Source organism: Apium graveolens, chromosome 3, assembly GCF_009905375.1.
Source record: "Apium graveolens cultivar Ventura chromosome 3, ASM990537v1, whole genome shotgun sequence".
NCBI lineage: Eukaryota > Viridiplantae > Streptophyta > Magnoliopsida > Apiales > Apiaceae > Apium > Apium graveolens.
This window is the reverse complement of record NC_133649.1, coordinates 51180898-51190419: the sequence shown is the minus strand read 5'-3', so window position 1 is coordinate 51190419 and position 9522 is coordinate 51180898. Positions and strand designations below refer to the sequence as shown.

The 9522-nt window shown below is 38.2% G+C and overlaps 1 non-coding gene across 1 annotated transcript; it reads right to left on the bottom strand.

Moving 5' to 3' along the window:
- Positions 1-6193: 6193 nt before the first annotated feature.
- On the bottom strand, positions 6194-6300 carry LOC141716124 (small nucleolar RNA R71). Its single transcript, XR_012572845.1, has one exon. It is a non-coding gene; the product is annotated as a small nucleolar RNA R71 (small nucleolar RNA).
- Between the last annotated feature and the right edge of the window lie 3222 nt (positions 6301-9522).

Here is a 9522-nt window from a genome sequence, read left to right as displayed (position 1 = left end):
AATATAACGACTCGTGTATTTTCTTTTATTTTTAATATTTTAAATGTGTAATAATTGAATAAATAATTAAATAAAATATGTGCATTGGTTTTGGCAGCAGTGTGTTGATGTTATTTATGTGTCTGTGATTTATTGGTATATGGATTGGATTATGTGATTTATTATTGAGTTATATGATTTTATTTCGCTTGTAACAGTGATTTTATTATAGTTTTAATTTCATAAGTAATTGGATTGTCTCTAAAAATTAGTTTTATAATTTTATAATTTCAATAATTATTTTTAGGAATTTATAAAATTGAGAAATCAATATTTCACTAATTATTTATCCTTAAATGATTTTCTGATTGTGTTTATTTATAAAATCCATATTTAATTCCAGAATTCTTCAAAAATCACGAAATTCTTATTTTATGAAGTTTATAATATTATGAGAATTTTAAAATTATTTTAGAAATTTTCGGGATTAATTTCACCCGCGTGTCGATTCATTTAATGATTAAAAGCGGGTATAAATTGTGTTTTAAAAATTATTTTAAAATTATGAAAATTATGTTTTTATAAATTTCGCGATATTTCTATTATTTTAAGATTATTTTTGTAATTTTCAGTTACAGGTTTGTGTGCATCTCGGTACATTTATTTGCGAAATTGAGCCAGAAATCAAGACTATTCGTTATCATGGGACACGTGTCAAAATTCTATACAAGAATTTTGACACGTATCCATTCCAAATAATACATGTTGCATTATAATCAATTGAAGAAAAAAAAATACCCAAACCCCTCCTTTACCCCTGTTCTCGGCTCAGCATCATCTCTCTTTCTCTCTGTTTCGTTTTTCGATTGTCTCTCTTTCTCCACCTCCCTCATCTCTCTAATCTCTCCCTCCTTCCTCCTGTTTCTTCTCCGCTTCTGTTCTCCCATTTTTCCACCGTTTCCGGTGAGTTTTCCGGCCACTGTTTTGGTTCTTTTCCGGTTGGGTATTCGGTTCTATACTTGCTGGATTTGTATATATATATATATAGGTATATATGTATAATCAGTCGAGTTGTATGCCTTGCTTCCCTGTTTTGCTTCCTGCTCTCCTATTTTCCGGTTGTTGTCGGCTCCGTCCGGCGAGGCGGCCGCGTGTGTATATATATATATATATATATCTGTTATGCGTATGTGTTTTTGGTTGGGTTTTTGTTGCTGTGACTTGATAAAATTCTGATGTTTATTTTTATTTATTAATTATGCAGAAAATTAATTTTGAGTAATATTCGTGATATGAATATTCTTGCAGAAAAATATTTCGAATAATTGGTGAAATTTTGGGTTGGAATCCGAATTATCGGGTGCCCCGAGAATTTCGCCGCTGTCGACGATGAGCCTCGGCGAGTCGACGATGGACCGTGATGATTATTATCTGAGTCCTAAATTTTATAAAAAAATAAAATGATTTGTATAAAATGTTTTCGAAAATAAATTGTATATTGGAGTTGTACGTAAATAATTACGAGATTGTGGAATTGATATTGTGACGAAACTTGTAGATTGTTGTGATTGTTGATGTCGATTGTAATCGACGGGTAGACTTATAAACAAAAGAGTTGCTGCCAAAATTTTCTAAAATTTATTTTAAAACGTACTTTATTATATTAAAACGTGTTACCCCTAATTGTATACGGACTATATGATTACGTGATTATGTGTATAATAACTATACGAGTCGGATTATCGGATTGGGTTATTAGGGTTCGAGGATATGAAGCATGTTGGTATAACTGATTAGGGTATTTTGTATCTGTAGATCCCAATCGAGTTTTGCCAGGACCGAAGTCAGCGTAAAAGCTATTTAGAGTTCTGAAAGTGTTGCAAGGCGAGTACCTTGACCATTCTTTTATAGTTCAGTACGTATGAATAGCTAATATTTTATTCTCATAATGGAACATAAATGTTTTAAGTTACGTATCCCCTATAGTTATAAATCACTGTTTTCAACCTATTTTGGGGAAAAGTAACTTCGAAAGGTACCTATCTCGAATGAAATGATTTGCGAACTAGATTTTATATGTGTGCTGTTAAAATGAATGATTTTTGGAAATGAGATAGGTACAAGTGATTTTGAAAAATGGATAAAACGATCAGATATGTGTTACATTGGGGCTAGGGGGCCTATTAAGGTGGCGTAAGAGGCTAATTCGGTTGCGCGCAAATTATAACCGATTAGTCCAGCAGGTCATAGACCTAGCTAGTCTCTGAGTTCCGGAACAGGTAAATGGGATGGCAGTTGGAGCCGTCTGGTGTTGATAGCCTGATCAGCTGTCTTCACATATCTGTTACGTATCTGATTTGGTTTTGTGATTCCCGTAAGGGTATAAGTAATTGATACAGTGGTTTTATAAATATGAATAACATGCTAAAATTGGACTTTAATACTTATACAGCACACTATTACGTTTGTTTTGTTGAAAGCATGTTAATCAGTGATATCCAGTTATCTTAGTTTTTGATATATAATGTTGTTCGCATGATTACAGCTCTGTTCCTATCATTGTTTACATTATTGTTTTTATCTTGTTATTCATATGTTGGTACTGCTGAGCGATTATGATCACCCTTGCAATATATTATATATATATATATATATATCGCAGATGCTTAGAAGACTAATCAGACCTTGGCAGAACTGTGTTTCAGCCCCTTCAGGACCCGGCTCCTCAGAGGTAGTTAGTATCAGACCACGTGCGGTCTGATGAGTTGCTGAATAAGTTAGTGTGTGTCAGACTTTTAAATAAATGGTTTGTATAATGTGTAGCTTGGATCATACTTGAACCTGGATCAGATCTTGGTTCGGGGTCGAGTTAGTTTATCTTAATAATAATCTTGTTGTTTATAATTCTGGTAATTGTGTTTGGTGACGTCAACTCCTGATCCCGGGGTTGAGGCTGTCACAGTTGGTATCAGAGCTACAAGTTCAAGTCCCTGATTCAGGTTAGGGATTATATCGAGTATGTGTAGAATTGAGTCTTAAGGTGTGAGTCAGCAACTCATATAGAGGAGCAAACCCTAGAGTCAATCGAGGGTTCCGACGGCGTTACCCTGACATCTATTAAATGTTTTGATAGAACTGCCTTGACCTTGTTGTGTCTTTCTTGTATATTTATCCTGTTGGCAGTGGCTTATTGTGATATCTAGTTATCCATCCCGAGAGAACCCATCAGACTCGGATAACTCTGACTCCGAGAGGACCATGGATGTTGTTGCTGAGGAGACACCTATGCCTCCCCCACCAGTTCCTCCCTTTGTACCGAGGGACATCCCTGGACCTAGTGCCCATCCTCGCTGGGTACGTAGGTCTGTGTCTGCTGTTAAGGATTTTTCTCCCGGCTGTGGTCCTATTTCTTCCTCGTCGAGACCTCTGGTTCCTCCCGTGGCCCCTAGTGGTACCTCTTCTCCGATTCCCTATCATGTTCACCAAGCGATGAATAGATCTTTTATCAGAGAGCAGAGTCCAGGGCTGGCTGCTCAGTTTGACCAGATACCAGTTGCACCTTTCCAAGGCATCCCTGCCCCTTCCCTTGAGGTGTAGGCTCGTGTGCGATCTTTGACCCAGACTACTGTTGAGAGGGCTAGATCCATTGACCATTTTATTAGCTCAGAGCTTAGAGCCATCCAGTATCAGGATCTAGTGAACTGGTTAGTGTTTGAGTTAGGTTCTATCAGTGGAGGTGGCGGTGGTTAGACCAGGATTGCAGCAGAGAGGTACAAAGCTCAAAGTTGGCTTCCAGGAGTTCTGTAGTTGCTTTCTTTGTATATGTACATTATGTTGTGATAGTTTGTAGTAAACGGAGGCTACTATGGCAGCCAGTTTTGATGTGTATTTGGATGGTTTCTTTTCAGTTGGATTTCAGTTGTACCAGTTGGATTTCTGTTGATTATTGTATCGTAGCTGCTTTATTCTGTTGTTCAGTTTTTGTATATACTTGTGCATTGTTATTATCGTTGTTACTATCATTGTTGCTTCTGTTGCTGGTATTTCTAGATTATGATCATTCACTCGGGATGGATCCAATTAAACTGAGGATGAGGATATTGTCTTAGTGGCAACACTCTCCTGATGCATATGTATAAACTGCTTGGAGCAATCCATTTCCTTATATATATGATTGTTATGTTTTAGGAGAATGCCATTAAAGAAGAATTCTCAACCCAATAACGGATCTACTGGGGATCCCTCCATGAGTGAATTGATGAATTTGTTGCGTCGACAGTCTAACCAGCTGGCCCAATAGCAACAACAATTCCAGCAACAACAACAACAATTGCAGCAACAACAATAACAACAACAACAACAACAACAACAACAGCTCATACAGCAATAACAACAGCAAATCCAACAGCAGCTGCTGCAAATCCATCAGCAGCATTAGATGAGGGGGATAAACCAGGTTGCTAGTTTTAAGTCTTTCCAGGCAGTGAAACCCCCAGAGTTTAAAGGTGAAGTGGATCATATTGATGTCAGGATATGGTTGAAGGAAATGGAAAAGGCGTTTGTACTCACCAAGGTGAGTGAGGATTTAAAGACATATTATGCTAGTTATTTTCTGAAAAATGATTTGAACTATTGGTGGGCGTCTACGCGAGCATTAGAAGGAGATGGTCCTGTCCCATGGACCAGATTTACAGAGCTATTTTTGGAGAAATACTTCCCGGATTGTCTCCAGAGTTAGATGGAGATGGAGTTTTTGGAGTTGAAGCAAGGAGACAGGAGTGTTACAGAGTATGAATCAAAGTTTACGGAGTTGGCCCGTATAGTACCAGAGTATGTGAGTTCGGAATCTCAACGAGTGAATCGGTTTCAACAAGGGTTGAAGCCAGAGATAAGGAGTGGAGTTGTAGCTTTACAACTCAAGACATATACTTCGGTAGTTCAGGATGCCTTATTGATAGAAAGTGATCAGAGATTAGCTGCTAAGGAGCAGGGCGAGAAGAAAAGGAAGTTTGAAAGTGGACCTTCTAGGTCAAAATCAGGTGGGGTAAGTCAGAAGTTCCAGCGTTGGGTTGGAAAGAATAAGAATAAGAAGTTCAAGAGACAGAATTTTCCCCAGGCTAGGCCCAGTACCACTTCAGTATAGGTTCATGTATTTGTTATGCATGATTCATAGGTAATTTTAACCATCTTACTTGCCCTATGTAATCATGATAGATAACTTGTTCATTAAATCTTATGTTGTCAAATTCTATAGATATATAGGGTCTCAACATACTTGGTGTCTATTCAACTTCTATCTCTTTTGTGGATGTCTGGTAGTAGGGTATTCGTACAATGAAAGTTGGTGTTTACTAGTTTCGCGTTATCTGATTAGTGTCATCACCATTACATGCTAAGATTAAGAACAAAAAGGCTATTGAATGAAGTTGGAATCCCATGTTTGTCTCATATAAGTAATTCAACCTCAATTCTCTTAGTTAATGTTATTTATTATAATCTCTTAGTTTAATCAAAACCCAATTTATCAATTATCTTAGCATTGAATGATAGCCATACCATTATTACATAAGTGCATAAATTGAACTTAACCTAAACCAGTATCTTTGGGAACGAATCTGATTTATATCTTATACTACTTGTGAACACGTTTACTTGCGTGTATTAATAGCGCGTGTTTTCACCCTAACAAGTTTTTGGCGCCACTGCCGGGGACCCGGTGTTAATTTTTAGTTTATGTTCTTGTCATCAGTGGTCGTTTAAGTTCACTGACTCGGATTCTTTTACTTTCACGGTTTATTTGTTTATGTTTCAGGTACTCATTACAATGGGAGATCCAGCAGCATGAACGAAAGCCTTGATGGATGTTTCTCAACCCAAGATTAATGACATTCAATCTAGCATTATCAGGCCATTTATCACAGTTAATACCTTTGAGATCAAGCCTGGAATAATTCAGTGGGTGCAGAATTCAATCCATTTTGGGAGTTCTCCAACGGAAGATCCCAATATGCACATTAGGGATTTCATTGAGATCTACGAAACCTTCAAGTTCAACGGTGTTTCTGAAGATGCTGTGAAGCTGTGACTATTCCCATTCTCTCTAATGGACAAGGCTAAGAGTTGGTTACACTCTCTACCAGCTGGTTCTATTACTACTTGGGAAGATCTTGCTCAAAAGTTTCTAACTAAATTCTTCCCTACGGCAAAGACAACTACAATCAGAAACGCTCTTACTCAATTTGCGCAGCAATCGGGAGAATCTCTATGTGAAGCTTGAGAGCGCTACAAGGAAATGCTTAGAAAGTGTCCTCATCATGGAATGCCTGATTGGATGATCATCAATTGTTTTTATAATGGTTTGGGAGCACAGTCAAGACCCATGCTAGATGCAGCATCAGGTGGAGTATTATGGGCAAAGAGCTATGAGGAAGCTTATGATCTAATTGAACTGATGGCTGCTAATGAATATCAGTATCCAACCCAGAGATTGCTACAGAGCAAGGTAGCAGGAATTCTCGAAGTGGATACATCTACGGTTATCACTGCTCAATTAAAGGCGTTTTCTATGAAGATCGATTCACTGGCTAACTATGGTGTTAATCAGATAACCAGTGTTTGTGAGCTATGTGCAGGTTCACATGCGACGGAGCAATGCGCTATATCTAGTGTATCAACTCAGTTTGTGAGCAACTTTCAAAGATCGCAGCAACCAGTTCCAGACACTTATTATCCTGACAACTGGAATCATCGTAACTTCAGATGGAGCAACAATCAGAATGCGATGTAATAGCCGAACCAGCAGTTTAGAAATGAGCAATTCAATCTTCCTGGTTTTCAGCAACAATTTGCACCAAGACAACAACTCCAACTTCAACAATAAACTCATGGAGGTGCAGGTCAATATTCGAATGAAAAATCTGAATTGGAGGAGTTGAGGCTTATGTGCAAAAACCAGGCTCTTATATGCCAAAGCCAGGCTGTTTCTATCAAGACTCTGGAGAACCAGATAGGACAAATTGCTAACACCTTATTGAATTGACTACCAGGAATGCTTTCTAGTGATACAGAAGTTCCAGGCAAGAGAGAAGCAGAAGAGCAGGTTAAGGCAATTACATTGAGGTATGGGAAGGTTGCAAACCCTGAAAAGTCTCAAGTTCCAAAATCTGAGGTTTTGGCTGAAGAAGATGTGCAGAAGGAAGCAGAAGTGGAATCAAGGAAGACTACTGTGGAACACACTCCTCCTGAGGGTAATACATGGGAGAAACAGATGTATCCTCCACCCCCTTTTCCTAAGAGGCTGCAAAAGAAAAAACTGGATAAACAATTTGCTAAGTTTTTGGAGGTGTTCAAGAAACTTCATATCAACATACCTTTCGCTGAAACTCTTGAACAGATGCCTAGCTATACGAGGTTTATGAAAGGTATTCTCTCTCGGAAAGTGAAGCTCGATGACTTAGAGGCTGTTTCTCTTACGGAGGAATGCAGTGTTGTGCTACAACAGAAGTTGCCTCCGAAGCTTAAAGATCCTGGAAGCTTCACTATTCCTTACACCATCGGAAACTTATCATTCGACAAGTGTTTATGTGATTTAGGAGCTAGCATCAATCTGATACCCTTGTCTATCTTCAAAAAGCTTGGTCTACCTGATCCGAAGCCGACACAGATGTCCTTGCAGTTGGCCGATCGTTATATTATATATCCACGAGGCATTGTGGAGGATGTGTTGGTCAAGGTGGACAAACTTATCTTTCCTGCTGACTTTGTAATTCTTGACTTTGAGGAGGATAAGAAGATTCCCATTATCTTGGGGTGACCATTCTTAGCTACTGGCCGAACTATGATCGATATGCAAAAAGGAGAGCTTACGATGAAGGTTCATGATCAGAAGGTCACTTTTAATGTGTTCAAGGCAATAAAGTTACCCACAGCTAAAGAGGAGTGCTTTAAAGTACAGTGGGTCGACTCTGTAGTAAATTCAGAACTTGAGCAATTGCCAAAGTCAGATACCTTAGAGAGATCCTTAATGGGGCAATCAATTATTGATGACAAAGAAGGAGCAGAGCAACTGCAGGTTTTGAATGCACCTCCGTGGAAGAGGAAGTTGGATATGTCATTCGATTCTCTTGGGTTAGCAGAGCTGAAAATTCCTCAGGGGCGTTTTGAACCATCTATTGAAGAAGCTCCCACACTTGAGCTCAACCCACTACCAGATCACTTGAGTTATGCATTCTTAGGTGCACCCCCTCACAAGGGATTATAATATATTTTTGATGATGAAGAGGGTGGCCGAACGGATTCTCCTGTGCCTGTAGAGGGTTCTTCTCATGTGCAGCATGTAATTGATAGGACTGGTGTTGGTGATGAGCAGTACAGGCGATTGACCAGGCGTATGGAGGCCATGCACGACATTCATAGTCATTTTGCTGCAGATTTAACACAGGCTTTGGGCAATATTTTCCGAGCGACTGGTGTCGAGGTTGATTGGCTACCCGATCCTCCACCCGAGGAGGGTGATCATCCTGACAACTAGGTATGCCTGAAATCCTTGTTATTACCTTCAATGAGGACATTGAAAATTTCAAGTTTGGGGGTGATAATGTAAGGATTAGTAGTGTGTGCTATGTCCATATAGTTTATATAGATTCATATTGCATATAGTTGTATCATTCATAGTGTTGCATGGTTGTTCATATAGGATATATTTATTTATTTTTTTATGTGATTTCATATAGTTGCATTTCCATGCATATATAACATGATCCCTTAGGTTGAGCTATTTCTGATTGATTGGTTGATGTTGATGTGAGTGTAGTGATGACGAATAGAGGGATGTTTAAGTCCTAATGAATTGATTTGCATGCCAGAACAAATATTTTCACAAAGTCTTATAGGGTGCTTTTGATCTAGATCAAGATCATACTTGTTTGTTATTGAGATTTAATCACTTGGTTATATTTAGAATTTTTGGTATTCTCGTAATGATGTAAAAACACTGATTTTTAAACTGGAGAAAAACTTGGATTTCATTGCTAGTTGTTGTAAGGCTAGGCGTCAAATGGCTAGTAGCCGACTCATATTTATATGAGTAGTCTAGGGTTGAATGAGATGGAGCGAAACACACTCATTCAGAAATTGTTAAAAAAAAGAAAAAAAAAGAAAAAGAAAAGAAAAGAAAAAAAAGTATGTGTTTATGCATAATTGATCAAGAGTGAGCTCTTTAATACTTGAGTTATTAAGTTCTAGGGGACTTTGTGCCTAGTGACCTAAGGCTTTTATAGTCTGGGATCCGCTAACCTAACGCTCGCTACATGGGTATTATTGCATAAGTCTTTTGGGACCTCATTCATTGCATGGTCAAATAAGCATCTTTGTTTTGTGTTCAATAATAGCGTGAATCCTTGTATAACTCTGGTAGGAAGGAGGTGTTACGAATCATTATGCGTTTAACGTCTATTCTGTTTATAAACTTGTGATTGTTTTGATGATAGAAAAGTTATGGTTATTGATCTAGTATCGAGAGTATATTTGTTAAGCATTTCACAC